At 43.8% G+C, this 16055-nt stretch overlaps 1 protein-coding gene across 2 annotated transcripts in view; it reads left to right on the top strand.

The window, feature by feature from the left end:
• Nucleotides 1–16055, top strand: part of MAML3 (mastermind like transcriptional coactivator 3) — a 375210-nt gene that overhangs the window by 241543 nt on the left and 117612 nt on the right. The gene's annotated exons all lie outside the window — the stretch shown is intronic.

Here is a 16055-nt window from a genome sequence, read left to right as displayed (position 1 = left end):
CCTGCACCTCCCTCCCCTCCATCTTCCAGATAGACTTTTATTTTTTTATGAATATTATGTGCTTCTTGTTGAAGTTGGGGGTATGACCTGGTATTTGGTTGGTCAGGCAAATGGGTGCTGTTGCATGTGAGATCTGCAGGCCTGTTGGGCATGGAGAAGCGATCTGAAAATGTCTGAGAATTTGTACTTCGGGGCATCATTTTAGCACAGTGGCAAGAAGGCAGGGGAACATCTTTACATTGTTCTTATCCAGCTTCCTGGGTCTCTTCACCTTTATCTCTGGATAAGGAATTCTTGTCTTCAGCATTCTAAGGTTGCCTCAGCCTCCTTGTCATTTTCACTGAAGGACACTGCATATTAAAAACAAAAACTTTATTGCTTTTAGAAAGCTGACTTCCTTGAGACCTTGAAAACATAGATCAACAACTTGGTTGATCTGAAAGAGCTGTACACTCGTATATCTCTGCTCTGATTGATTGAAAATTAGGATTTTATAAACAAGCAAAACTGAAACAGACTTCTAGAGAGAGAACCGGGGGTTTCCAGAGGGAAGGCGGGTTGAGGAACTGGGTGAAAGAAATGAAGGGATTGAGAGGTAGAGATTGGCAGTTACAAAATAGTCATGGGAATGGAAAGCCCAACGTAGGAAATATAGTCAATAATATTGCAATAACTATGGTGCCAGATGGGTACTAGAAATATTAAGGGGATCCCTTTGTAAAGTTTCTGGTTGTCTAACCACTATTTTGTACACCTGAAACTAAAACAAAATAATAATGTAAACTGTAATTGAAATTATTTTTAATTTAAGAATATTGGGATTTTAAAAGAAGTTTGTCTTACATGCATAGAGGAGGAGAATTTGTTCATAACCTTTATCCTGTTTTGATTTTTAGAAATTTTACAAAGTCCTTATTTCTGGACATCCTATTTCTTGAGACATGAGGTTATAAAAACAAAACGCTACCTTTTTTTTTTTTTTTTTTGAGTGTGTACAATGTTTCAAGCATTGTTCTACACACCCTACCTGCATGTCCTCATTTAATCTTCACAAAGCTTGTCATCAAGGTCCTGTTATCTCCATTCATATGTGAGAAAACGGAGGCTTAGAAAGGTCAAGTGATCCCCCCCCCCCCCCAAGGATGCATAGCTAATAAATAGGAGAGCAGAGATTTAGATTCAGATCTCTTGGAATTCAGAGCCCAGGCCTGCTTAATATCTGTGCAAAGATCTTCCTTCCAGGTTATATATCAAACCTGAATTTCAATACTATCTTCTTTCAAAGAGTTAATAGCACTTTCACATACTAATTTACTCTCATAGCATCAAGCTGAGTAGCTAAGTGGAAAGAATTCAGAATATCAAATGAATCCTGAAGATTCTGTGGCCAGCCTTCCATATATATCCAATATGGAGAGTACTATCTCCGAGTTCCTGCTAAATCTATGGGGAGTGCTCCTTGAGCACCCAAGAGGGACTATTACTACTGCCCCACTGAGTGCAGTCACCATTTTCCTAAACAGCCCCAAATGCAATAATGATCAGAAACAGTCTCCAGAATTTTGGTTAAAAAGTATGGTTGTTTTACACACATTTTCCTGTTTCCCATAGTACCCACCACAGCCCTAGGTACAAAAGGAATGCTTTATACATGCCTCAAGGATTGAATTCACCTCTAGGAAATATAAAGGAAAAGAATTGAATACCAGAGGGATAATTATGGTGTACTGAAGCAGGAATCAGTCCACTGATTTGTATATAATAGTCATGCATGGGGAAGCCAGGCCATTGCTACAGGGGCTGTGAAGGGCAATCAGGGTGGTGAGCTCAGGCCGTGGGTGGACCTTGGTTAATACTGGACCAGTTGTGGGGCCTTCTGCACGTTGCCATCTATCCTTGAACTTCACATGCCAGTATTTTTCCTAACTTCAGTTTCCCACCTGTGAAATGGGGATAATATTGATAATATACTCAAAGTTAATTCATTTATCTTTTATTATCAGCATTGATTGTTTAGGTAGGAAATCAGAGAGGCACAAACAGTTTTCACGAACACTTCCTCATTTGGAATTAAGCAGACCCAGGTTCAAACCTCACCTTTGATGTTTAATAAAGATGTCCCCAAGGTAAGTCTCTTCCGTGTGTTCACCTGCAAAATGGGATAGCACCGCCTGCTCTGCAGGGAAGAATGTCACGTGTGTGGTATGTAGCAGGTGCTCAACAATTGTGAGCTCTGTTTATTCTTTTCCTCTTACCAAAGTTGGTGGGTTGTTTTCCTAGGAACTTAGACTGACTTCCTGAAGACCCTCTCGGCCTGTGAGGTGTTGTTTGTTTGTTTGTTTGTTTGTTTGTTTGCTTTGCTTTGCTTTGCTTACATCCCTTTGAAAAGACAATGAAAGCGACAGCCATAGCAACAGAAAAACATACATTCCCCAAACAAATTCAGATACAATGCAGGGGATTCATAGGCACCCTCTCTAAGATAAGACAAGGCCCAAGAGGGTAAAAAAATACATGGCAATCCAAAAGGAATGATTATTTGCTTCGGAAAGGGAATTATCATAGTATTCCCATTGCAACGTTTCCAGTCTCGTTAAAATAGAATTCCATTTACAAAAAAAAAAAAAAAAAAAATCAAAACAAAACAAAACAAAACAAAAAAACACTTACTTTACTGGGAACATTTTAAGAACACGTTTATTTCATTAACAGAGGCAAGCCTCTTCTCACAAAGCATATTTATCAAATGCCTATCATGTGCCTAATAAGGTGGTGGGTGTTATGAGGAACAAAAGAAGCTTAACATGTGGTCCCTGCCCTCAGCCTTTCCTTCCTAATTGGAGAGGCAAGTGAACAAGGCAGCATTAGATGTATTAGTGCTATATGCTGATATAATCAAGTACTAAATTGTGTGTGCTTGTGTGGGTGGGCGCACAAGCCTCACATATCATTCCCTGACCTTGAATTGTACACAAATCATTAGCGTCAAACTGGAATTGCCGACTGCTCCCCCACCCTCGTCTTTGCTTGGCCGACTTCCATCACAGCCTCTGTGTGTGTGTGTGTGTATGTGTGTGTGTCTGGAGCACACTTTAGAAAAGAGGGGGTGAAATAATACAGTGAGGAAGAGAGAAAAATCGGGAAGGAGAGAAGAGGTTACTGTCTGTGGTGACTACGTTGGACAGACAGCGTCTGACCCAGGAACAGCCAGTGTTTCACGGAAACCTCCCTGTGGGACGCAGACAGCTTCCCTTCCCTGTTTACAAATTAGCCTTCCATCCGCGATGGATCTGAAGGGAGAGGAATGGTGGGAAGAAGGCGGCCTGACTAAAGGGGAAGGAGGAGCACAGCCACGTAGAAGGTCCATACTGTTCACCAAAATAACGTAGGAACTGAGCGCAGGAGGAGACTGACAGGAAAAACACCTGGCTGGGGGTGGGACGGGGGGATGTGAGGGGAAACAGGCCTGCCCCTCACATTCATGCGCTCAAGGCAGGAGTACAAAGGCAGGCCTACATGCCACGTATTTGTTATATATCTAGCTAACTCTTCAGTGAAATATGTCCTATTTTCTGACCTTGACAAGTTTAACTTCTTAGCAACTGGGAAGACCAGGTGGGGGCCCTGCAGCATGGGTTTCCAGGACCACCCACCTCTCTTTCCGTTCCTGACTGTGCTTTTCCACAGAGGCTCCCGTGCATGTGTGACACTCCAGCCCACACCGCAGTGACCATGTGCACCCCTCCCTCGCCGCTCTGGGCCTACAAGGGCACAAACTAGGTGTCCACCTTCTAAAGGAAAGACCTAGGGGAGCAGACATGAGGCCCTCAGGACAGGGGATTTGGGGTACCAGGGATCCAGAACAAGGTCTCACCTTGGCCCTGCAGACTCCTTGGCCCTGGTAGGGAGGGTTGTGACCGGAGAAAGATCCAGTCAGACCTAAAGCTGGGGTCCAGGGCGGGGTCCCCTCAATGCCTGTGTCTGTGGGCATAAACTGGAGAGGAGAAGGGAGACTGAGGAAGGAGACGAAAGCAAAGTCATTCAGTCTGCTAGTTCATTGGAGGTGAAAGAGCGCAGACTGAGGGTGTAAGTTGGGAGGAACTGAACAGGATGGAGGAGAGGCTGATTACTAGCAGGGAGGAGGCCAGCCCTGGACCACCTGCACAAAGAGAGGGACTCTTCACTTAGGATTGTGTTTAGTAAGAGAGTGAAGAGAAAAAAAAAAAGAAAAGAAAAAAACTGCTTTTACAGAAGCCAAAGGGCTGTATAATTCAGTGACAAGAGATATGGGAGGCAAAAGAAGGGTGATCTGGAGCCAAAAGCAGGGACTGGGAGTGATTTCTCCCCAAGGCCACCTGGCTCCCTCTGGCTTCTGCAGCTTGTCCTGCCGGCCCCTGGGAGCCCGTTCAGGTGGAGGCTCCCGCCTCACTGCACTCCCCCAGAAGAGTGCGGGAGTGAAGGGTTAGCTTTAAATCTCCAGCGAGAAAAACATTATTTTAATGAAATAGCGTATATAGTATATCGAATATAAATATTGAATATTTAGCTAGACAAAAAGAGAATAGTTGCTGAATTTGAAATTGCACTCTTTGCAGACATAAAGAGGAAAAGATATTTAAAAGTGCACAAATATACATTATAGAATTGAAGAAAATTCTGATGATATTTCAACATTTTAATGTATCTCCGGTTCACAAATTTTTGTTTTGTGGATAAAATATGTGAGTGATTTAGGAGGGAAGAAAATGAATTAAGCTTTAGGGGGGTGGGGGGATGAAGATACAACTTTGTGTTACTGTTGTCCTAAAAGTATTTTGATACACACTTAGCTTTATTTCTGTCAGGTTAAGAGGCCAAGAATTTGAGATTCCTTGAGTGTCTTTTGACCCCACTCAGTGTTGACCCTTTGCTGCCCAACATGTTGATGGTAGTTGTTGGGTAGTTGTTGGACTAGACTAACAAAACATGGTTGACTTTGGTGTTCAGGAATTCATCATTCAAGAATTTTCTTCATCCCCAGGAAAGCCAAAGATTTGTGGTATGAGTAACTAATCACTATATTGGAATATGGATCTGGAGTACAATCTTGAGGCCAGAACAAGGAACGAGTGAATCAGAGGGTTTGTGAAGGAGCCACATAGTGGTGGCAGTCCAGGTCCTCTTTCGACCTTTGTTCCCTGCCGGCCATCTACCTGGAATTAGCACTCATGAAATGGGAGTTTGTCACTGTTCGTCACTGCTGTTTAGATGTTACCAACTTTGCGAAGTTCCCGTCTGACATCACTACAACAGTGATGTCACGAACCCCTACGGCGGGAAATCATTTCTGAGAGCTGGTGTCGTAATCATCCATCCTCAGAGGTGGGGGGTGCACTTCAAACTGCCTTTGATTTTACTCCACCTTCTAGACTCCAGTCTTGTCCCTACGGACAGATACCTGTCATCCTGACTCCATCACCAATGGCCTGACTCCTGATGCAGTGATGATAAAGTCAATCCTAAATGGGGCTCGTTTTTTCTAAAATTCCCAGGGGCCAGATAGGTCCCCAGTCTCCTGAGCATTACATCCTGGGCTTGTTCGGCAGGAAGAGTGGCTGGGAGGACGGCGGGACAGTCGGGAGCGCAGGCACTGTTTACCCTTTGCTTATTTCCCTAAAACTGCAGGCGGCAACCGTGCTGCACCTTAGGCTCCCTGGGGCTTTGTAACCCAGAACACAGAACCTCTTTCAGCGATTTTTATTGAGTATTAACTGGCTGCGTGGGATGCAAAGAAATGGGACAGGCATTCAGTGAACTTACAATGAATTCATTTTTTAAATAAAGTCTCATAATTTGACCAAATGGAATAATTTCCACTGGCATTGGGGGGGGGGCGGGGGGGGGGAATGGAGGGGAGCCAAGAGCCGTTAGTTGTGTCCTGCCATAGTTCTGTGCTGGTCGAAATCTTTATGAATGACTTAGGAAGATTATAAAGGGCATATTTATCAAGTTGGTTATGACATGGGATCGGAAAGAATAATGAGTGCAACACATGGAAAGAAGGAATGCAGATCACAAAAGATCTTCACCATTTGGGATCCTGGGCAGAATCTATCAAAATCGAGTATGTCAGGAATCAAGGTAAGACTTGCCAGTTACTGTGTGGCTTTAGACAAGTTCCTTAACCTCTCTGGGCCTTCAGGCCCTTAGGCGTAAATTAGGCATGAAGGCAGCCCCTGCACACAGGCGTATTCCCAGTGTTTAACTCAGTGCATGTAAGGTGCTTCCCTGCCTGTCACATCCAAGTAAGTGTAGCAGGTACTCCTTTCAGCATGCAGGTGCCTGATGGAACTATGTGGCACCACAAGAGGGTGGAGGTGGTGCTGGATGGGCCACATTATGTGGCATGTGTCCAGTGAATGCCACACTTTACAACTGAGAGAGACGACCTGGGTTGAGTTCCGAGGACTGCAGCCCCGGTGGTGAGAAAGCTTAAAATCACATAGGGAAAGTAAAAAAAAGAACTGAGTGTGTTTAGCCTAAAGTGGAGAAGACTCGAGTCGTCCATAGCAGCATTTTCTAACATATGAACAGTTCTCACATTGCAGATGCTTTGGATTTATTCTCTACCCAGGGGCCAAAGGTGAATATTTTAGAAAGACAAATTTTGGCTGAGTCTAAGGAAGAATTCACTAATGTTCAGAACCGCTCGGGGATGGTAACAAATGCTTCATGAGGAAATGAGGTCCTTGTCACTAGAGGTGATCATAGGCCAAAGGGCTGCCTGATGAATTAGTGGGTGGACCTGGTAACCTTTAAGGTCCAATCTCTGAAATTCTGTGGTTCTGAGAATAAATAGGGCTGTTTCAATCAAGGCAATAGGCAGGGAGATTTATGATCAACATCTTGATTTCTTATACACCAATGAGAAAATCCACGGCTGGCAGATCCAAATTTGGTGATGGTCATTTTTCCTTTCAGCTTCGCAGAGGGTGGGGTGGGAGGAATGGGGTGGGGGCACCTTCATCCTGTTCTGAGGTGACCAACCCCTCCCCACCTGTCCCCCTGGTTTGGCTGGGGATATAGGAACCCCCTAGTTCAAAAACAGACCTTCTGTTTGGCTGGATACTTGCAGCCAAATAGAGCGTGGCTCAGCAGACTGCTTAGTGTGTATCTCTCTTCATCTCCTTTAAAGCTCTTCCTCTTAGCGAGCAGTAAACCCGCTGCAGAGGTTAAGCTGACTCCCACTCCTCTTTCTCTTTGGTGTTTAATGTCTCCGACGTGTGTTTCCTGTTTGCCTTGGGTTCTATTTGTTGTTTAAAATGACAAAACTTTATTATGCCTGTGCAAATTATCTTCTTCTATGTTGTGTTTTTGTGACTTTGGTGTATTTGAATTTTCCTTCCTTTTTTTTTTTACCACCGGAATTTAAATTTGGAACCACATATATAAGTATACAGTTTTGCCTTCCCTTTGTGTACTTATATTTATTGTTGCCTTAAGCATCTGTTAATATTACAGAATAACATCTAGATATGGTTAGATATGTGCAGGGTCCTGAGAGTTATAAATCATGTTCTTCAACAAATGCCAAGATTATCACTGTTGATATACTTGCATTTAGTGGGTGGGATGGGAGCAGAATCCTCCAGGGCTCTTCCCAGAATCACACAGGGCAGAGGTGAATGGTGGCTGCCTTTCTTAAAGGGTCCACCTTTTCCCAGCTTTAGCTCCAGCTCCGTGGACAAGGGGCTTGACTCCAATCGCTAATGCATCAGGACAGAGCCGATCGTTTGCTTTCTGATCACTGGTATGTGATCCTCTGAGCACTATCTGCTTATTCTGCCACCCCATATCTTTCTATCCAGGAAAGTACTGTCTTGGGAAGAGACTTAAGATCAGTCACTGCTTCTGTTCATGTTGCATTTCAAGTCCTTGTAATTGTCTGTTTTCTGACCAAGGATCATTCTCCTGACTCCTCTTCTTTGCCCTATTTGAATTTGACTTCCTTGGTGGTAAAAACTGCTTAATTGCTTACCAGTATTCTCTGACTACACTAGAAGGCCCCCAGTTCCCACCGCACACTTTCTGTATGGTACCTATTTCCTATGAGTCTTTTTCTCTGTATTTTGCATGTACGGACTACCTCCCTAGCACCTCGTTGTGTGCTGGGTAAGAACAGGGGAGATAAAACAAGACATTGGCGATGCCCTCACATTGTTTGTAGTCCACGGGGGAGATTGACAGTTGCAACAAAAGCTGGGGTGCTGATAAACACAGGTGCACCTAGAGTCCTGAGGAAGGACTTGGGGTCCAGACAATGAGGAAGGGTCACTGGGAGGGAATGCCATGGAAGAAGTGAGACCTAAACAGTCTGAAAGGGTGAGTGGGAGTTTTCCAGAGCCAATATTTGGAATAGACCGTTTTTACAAAGGATTGCGTTAGGAAGCACGTGGCACCCTTTAATCAGTTTATTTTGTTTTCCTGTAGACTCATGAAATTTGGGGTGCTATGTGAAAATTAAAACTTAGTGAGAAAGGAGGTTTGCAATACAATGTCCATGGAATGAACTAGTATCATGCTCTCCAAACCACATCAAACCTTTGATGGCCTTCACCAAAGTGGGAGATGCACTTCATGAAGTACAGGGAACCATCCACTTGTACTTATAGGTTTAGAACTGTCAGACAACCTTTATGGTGTATTATCATTCCTTCTAAATCCTCTGGTGACTTTAACCCTGAAGAGCTGAAACCTTGGGAAATATGAAGCAAATAACACTATGCAATACACGTGGATATGCCACCAAGATGACAAAAATTGTACCTGTGTTGGAAAACACACGGGGGCACATAATAAAAATTGCTTTAACTGTAACACATCCCTGAAGCCATTTTATTTGGGCAAAATTGTTTTCTCTAATATATATACATTGATAAACATTTTATTCTGATGTGAATTCATCTCTGCATGAAACGCTTTTTATCTTGCAGCAGCTGCATTCCCTCAGCCCTCCAAAAGTGTCAGACCCTGAGAATTGTTTTTTCACCAGCATGTAGTTCAGGTTCAAATAGGGTGAGGACAGGATTGGTTACCATATGACACCTGCCCAGCTACCCCGTTTCATCCTCTGGTTGAGTTGTCTGGAAACCCCAGACGTCTCACCACATCCAAGTCCCATTGTAAGAGACAAAGCCCCTGACACAGAGCCACCCCCAGGGCCAAGTCCACGGCTTCAGACTTGAAAGCAAACAGAGAATCCACAAGCTTGATTTTCCTTTCTGCTGGGTTTTCCTTTCTGACAGCACATAGATGGCTTAGGGAATAGAGGGAGCTCCGAGGGGGTGTTGAGAACAATCCCGAGTCGTAAGAGTTGAAGGCTCAGTTCCACAACCAGTCTGGGGCTGTGGGCTGAGTTTCCTGACAGCCACCAGCTGCTACACATAGCCCTCGACGATCAGAGTTCCCACCACCAGGGTCTGCAGCAAAGCACAGGCCTCACGCCCTCAGCAGAAGTCAGCTCTGATAAGGGATCTTAAGCATGGAGCGACAGGCATCCCCTGGGCTGAAGACCAGGGTTTTGCTCTCTGCTCTTGCCGCCAGCCCCAGACCAGCATTGAGTGGATCCTCTGCAGCTTGGCGTGATCCGTAAAACTATTCCTCACCATTTCACAGATCATTGAGAAATGGCTTTATGTATCACACTGTCACTTAATGTCATTGATTCTGTAGACCTAGAGGGGCCTCAGAGCTCATCCAACCCACCCAACAGATGACCGTCCATGAGGCACATTGGGCATCAGAGTTAGCATAGAGGTAGAGGAAAATGGATGGTCGTCATGGCAATAACGTCCGTGTGTCTTCCATATTTTGCCATCAATCTGAGCCTGTGGATTTGAGCAAGTCACTGTATCTCTCTGGTTCTCAGTGTTCTCATTAGGAAGCTGAATTAAGTAGCAAAAACAACAGACATTTCTTGAATATTCACTGTGTGCCAGGAGCTGAGAATATGGTGAAGCTTAAAGTATATTAGAAAGCTTTGTGGACTTCAGACTCAATTCTCAGACCACCTATGAGGCTTTCTCCATTTTCAGGTGATGAAACTGAGGCATGGAAAAGATAAGGAAAGTTCTCAAGGTCTCATAACTGATAGCAGGCAGACGAGCTCCCTTAACCCTGCGGAGTTCCTAAAACTTTTTCCTTGACGTCCTCTGACTCTCTGACAATGTGCAAGGGAGACCTGAGCACAGAGGTGATCTGACATCATCTGCCTCCTTTTGTGTGTTATGGCCCCGCCTCTAACACCCTGCCTCTAAGAACCTCCGAGCCATGCCTTCATCCTCAAAGCTTCCTTCCAGCTGTGTTTCCCTCACCACACTCAGCAAGTACCTGCCGGCCCTGCCTGGTTCCCTTCCACTTGGTTGAAATACAGAAGGACTTTGTATTTTGGAATATGCTAGCATCCTCATGAGGTTAGTTTCATTTTAACCGTTTTCAAAGTGGTCATGCTGTTGTTTTGAAGAAAGAAACAATTGGTTTTGATAGTAGCATTTGAAATGGATAAACCTTTCAGTCTACTAGAAGCCTGTTCTTTGTGTGCACAAGTGGAAGCAGAATTGAGAAGGCATGTGGTTCCCTGGGACGTGCAGGCTACAGTGTGATGGAATCACCCCATGATGTTGGTGGCTCTGTTTTTTCAGTTTCCCTGTGTGACACAGACGACAGTGATAACTGTGTCTGTGCATTCCCGTTTACAGGTCATTTTCACATGTGTTGCTTCTTTTAATCCTCACCGGCAGGACAGGTATTTTATAAATATGGAAGCTGATGCCCACAGAGGGTAGGAGACTCGGCCAAGATCACCCAGCTAAAGGAAGGGTCAAGCCAGGAGACACACCTAATGTGACAAACCTCATTTCACAATGCCTGGGTCTCTGAGGAAGGCAGAGAGCATTCACGAGATGCTTCTTATGCATGTGGGCACATGTGGTCTCCTAGAATAGATCATCACAATCTGGAAATAGGAGATGGACCATATAGCTAAACCTGCACAGTCCTCTGAGTCCTCCTGAACGTGGGGATTAAGATTTAAGCTATCTATGATAGGTTCCACACATCTCTAGACCTGTGGTGCTTTCTATATCTTCATTTTTTTACCCTGTGATCAGGACGTGGGGATAAGTTGGTGCACAGATTATAAAAAGGTATGAACCTTACCCATAAAGTTGTTAACTGTGTCTTACATCGTTTTCATCATGCTCTGTTCAATTAATGTGGTGAAGGTGTAGTGATGAAAGAATTTTCAGCAAAATAGAACAAGTATTCTGAAACATTTTTCCATAATCTCAAAATGTGTACTTCCTTCGAGCCTGATTCCCAGGTATAGAACCCGGGCTCTGTGTTATTCTGTATGGCTAGTATGTATAGCCTGGGACAACTGGCACAATCAGGGTGAAGATTGCTGTGTTGCCAGTCGAACTCAGAGTGCAGTCATCAGCCAGCCTCAAGGTCATCAGGGTCTTAGAACCTCTTCTCTGTTTGAGAGAGGGCAGCTTTCACCCCCTCTGTTTTCTACCGGTGACTCCTCAGCTATTCATTCAACAAGTCCCTACAGTCAGTTTCATGCAGGAACAGCCCTTCACCCTCCTTGAATGATCTGCTCTTCACAAGTGGCTATTGTTTTAATGTGAGACCATCTATATCAAAGCCGGGATGATCACAGTCTGCAAATCTAAACCATGTTTTCCTATTTCCCTTGAACTCTCAAGAGGAGTCTTGAAGCCTGTACACAATATCCACTTTCTGCATAAAGGCTTAAGCCGATGTGCCCACCCAGCCTACTTCACTCATTCTCTCTATGTGAGCCTCATATTGCCGAGTATGACATGGACCCTCTATTTGAAAAATGGAAATAATGAACTACTTATATGCTGGTTGTCAGTGTTTGAGAAGAAAAAATCCTAAAGACATTCTGTATTCTAAAACTATCTGGCTGATCTTTCTTGCTCCTTTTCTTTCTTTTCTCCTATATTTCCTTCCAAGCCTCAGTGTTTACAGCGTTGGGCACTGGCTACATAAATTGGATTTTTCAGAGTGAAAGGAAGCTGGCCTTCCTTGGAGAAGTCTCAAAAAGCCCTGAAGAAGAAAAAAATAGTCTGGTGGCATTTGAAGTCTATGCCAAACAGATGAGCCGGTGGCAGAGCTGGGCCATAGATAAATGGCACCCAAAGAACTTGGATTGTCAAGACTGTGGTGAGATGCTCTGTGTCTGAATTCTAGTCTGTGTCCTTCAGTTCTAGAAGCCCCAGTGGGGCATCTGCAAGATTATGGAGCCATTGGTACCTCCAGAAGGCACCTGCAGGGACGGTATTTGAAAGGAGAACATAATTAGAGAAAGTTCTGGAACCCAAGTTGCCTAAAGAGGAATGTTAAAAATACATCTAGCCCTGGCCAGTGTGGCTCCATTGGTTCAAGCATTGTCCCATACACTGAAAGGTGGCAGGTTCACTTCCCAATCCACAGACATACCCAGGTTATTGGTTCAATCCCTGGTTGTGGTGCATATGAAAAGCAGCCAATCAATGTTTCTCTCTCTCTCTCTCTCTCTCTCTCTCTCTCTCTCTCTCTCTCTCTCTCTCTCTCTCTCTCTCTGTCTTTCTCTCTCTCTCCCTTCCCCTCACCCCCGCCCGTTCTGCTCTCAAAAAAAAAAAAAAGTAAAAAGCATATCCGAGTTAAAAAAGAAGAAAACTCTTCTAAAATTACCATAATTTCTTACTTTTCTAGGAAAGGACCCTTAAAATATGGGTAATCTTCTAGTGTCAACCATAGTCAAAATTTTGGTTGAGTTTCTCTCTCTTTTCTTTCATCTTGCAAATAGACCTATCTTCACATGGGAATATTTGTTCAGCTTTTTAGAAGCAAAAAAAATTGAGGTTTCTGCCAGGGCTAGATGTTGACAACCTCACCTGCTTTATCTTGTGGGCTCATAGGAAACTTCAGACAATTCCATCTAATTTATTATCCAAACCAGGTCACTTTGAGGGTAAAGGACACAAACCAAACAGGTCACCAGGATAGGCATTTTAAGCTAGCAAGGTCCTGAGCAAGTCAGGAGGTGTGATCACCTTGTCATGCACAGTGAGATTCACAGGATGCCCAGAGAGTGAGCGCTAAACAGGCATAATGACCTGAGACTGTGTTTGAAGATTTCATTTTGCCCTCGTTTACATGTTTACTACTCTTTGACACAGAATCATCTCAACTTAGGTTTCACAAAACCCTCCCGCTCTTTTTTTTTTTTAAATATATTTTATTGATTTTTTACAGAGAGAAAGGGAGATAGATAGAGAGCTAGAAACGTCGATGAGAGAGAAACATCGACCAGCTGCCTCCTGCACACCCCTTACCGGGGATGTGCCCGCAACCAACGTACATGCCCCTGACCGGAATCGAACCTGGGACCTTTCAGTCCGCAGACCGACGCTCTACCACTGAGCCAAACCAGCTTCGGCCCGCTCTTTTTCTTGTTCTACTACAACCTACATGGTAACTAGCTACAAACACAGAGGCTCTAGAAGGAAAACACAAACACTGGATATAAATAAAATTGGCTTTTAGACAAGGGAGGATTTTAGCAAACTGAAAGGATGGTCTCGATACCCGTGGTTCTGTTTGTCTTTAAAGCTCACATAAGTCAGAAAACACACAGTATCTTGTAGCGTGTAAATAGCCAGATGTACTTTTGTTTCTAGTAAGGTGTGGAGCCATACTTATGAGATAGTTTCCTCTGTAACCTCTCTACATCCCAAACACCATTTAAAATGTTAACAATTATAGAAAAATCACCTTTTAGAAACTTTATGCAAAATCTCAAGGAAATGGACTGAACCAGAAATGAACGGTAAAGAGGTATTTGGATGGGATGCAGCAAGCAGGACATGTTCACGTTCACCCGAGTGGTGAAGCTACGTGGATCTCACGTGGGTTAACGAGTCTGTGCTTGAGGGTTTTCTGGCCACCAGGCCCAGTGTTGTTAGAATGGAAGTGATTTTCAGACTCAAAAGTTAAAACGATTCTTCCCATTGAGGCCCCACTGCCCATCGCTGCTGTGTTGCCTTCTTCTGCACATACTTCACGCTCTACCACATGTGTCAAACACAAGGCCCGCAGGCCAAATCCAGCCCGCCAGGCCTTGCAATGTGGCCCGCACCGCGCTGTCATCACTGCACTCCGCTGTCAGTTTATGACATTGTCAGTTTATGACTGTTCAGTAAACCATTCGACCCGCGATTTAGGCTGGATTTTAGATTTTGGCCCCTTCTCTGATTGAGTTCGACACCCTAACCGCTTAACTGGGGAGAGCCAAACCCTGATGTACACTTGAACCCTGTTATCAGCCAGGGGATCAGACATCGTCTTATTTTCTCCCCTGTGTCTCTTACAGCGCAGAGCCTGAGCCCTCCTCTCAATGTATTTGCTCTAATCCTCTTCACAGGAAGTTTCTAGGGACCAATCAGAGCCATGTAGTTAATACAGTTTTCCTTTTAGCCTCTTAGTCACTGGACTGGAGAACTAATAGAAGGCTCTTCCAGAATGACAATCCTGTGTCTGTTTCTGGAGCAGACAGAAGGATAGCTGGTCCTGCTCACTGAGACACCTTTGTCTGTGCACTTCAGGGTAGTCATCAACACTCCTACGTATGCATCCACTTGGAAAGAAGACAATGTGCACATACAGTGCAAGAAACAGTGAGATGCAATTGTGTTTAAATATGTGAGTTGGGAAGAACATTTCCAGAAAAGAACAGTCAAAAGCGAATATTGATATCCCTGTGCAGGAAGGACGAGAGAAAAACAAGAAGGAAACTAGGGCTCATCCCAGCAGATTGAAGCCAGGGGCGTTTTTCAGTTCAGCTCATTTTTCTCTGTTGTTTATAACTGAGCCCCAAATAGTGGCCCAAGAATACATTCGGTGTAATTTCATTGCATAAAGCACGTCCCTTTTCTGATTACAATATCTTGTCTATTGAATTTCCTCTATAAATTGATTTGTCTTTTCTCTAGCCTGAAAGGGAAAAATAGGTCTTGTTTCCCACTTATTTCATAGCAAAAACTTGGACAAAACTTACTCTCTTTTCTTCTTTTGTGTTTATTTTTAGAAGGTATAAGTGCATATTTCTTAATGAATAATATTTTTAGCTTACGGTATTGTTATTTTGCTTAGTGTAGGGTTTTTTAATTTTTCTCTTACTACAAAAATAATACGTGTTTATTGTAGGAAATGTTCTTGAAAATTCAGACAAGCAAAACCAAGACAATTAAAAATCATAAAATCACAATGCCCCCTAGTAACTGCTTTCAAAATTGCCGGTGTGTTCATTGTTTGATTCTTTTGTGTTGTTGTTTTTTTCATTATTAAAGGGCTTTTTTGGAGGGAAGGATTCTGCCCATTTCGACACAGTATATTTGTAGATGCATGTATCTCACGCCTTAATGCTGCCGGATCTATACGATAGAATAATTTTTTTAATGACTGGAATATTTAACCAGAAAATATCTGACATGTGCAGCTTCTGTACAGCTTTAACGGTGCCCTGGTGAGAAGCAGCCGTCGACACTGTCATTTCCGCGCGCACACACAGACATCCATCCATCATGAATATTTAAAATTCAATCATTAGGTGCAGCGGCGGCCGCCGCAGCATATTTGTTGCAACTGATCAGCCACTAATGGTTTAAAAACTTAGAAATTGGGGGCTGCCTTTGTCAATTCAAGAGGATTATTCCAAGCCACTGAAGCTCCCTGTCAGAATGGAAAAGTGTATTAAAAGAGATGGGAGTGCAACCCCAGGGTTGAATCACAATATATAATTTACTGAGCACACATGCTTAAGAGAAAAATGGATCAGAGGGGAGAGACTGGAGATCCCTAAAATAGCCTCCTGCCCAGATCAAACGCACCACCCAATAAGCAAACAAACAAAACCTCCAAATCCTATTTCTTCCTGAACCCCACACCGACAGCGGTTCTGGTGACGAGGCCCGTGCTTTGTGAGGCAGGTGGGCTCCGGGCATTGG

Source organism: Pipistrellus hanaki, assembly GCF_964339955.1.
Source record: "Pipistrellus hanaki genome assembly, chromosome: 5".
In the NCBI taxonomy this organism is placed as follows: domain Eukaryota; kingdom Metazoa; phylum Chordata; class Mammalia; order Chiroptera; family Vespertilionidae; genus Pipistrellus; species Pipistrellus hanaki.
This window is presented reverse-complemented; position numbering and strand designations above follow the sequence as displayed.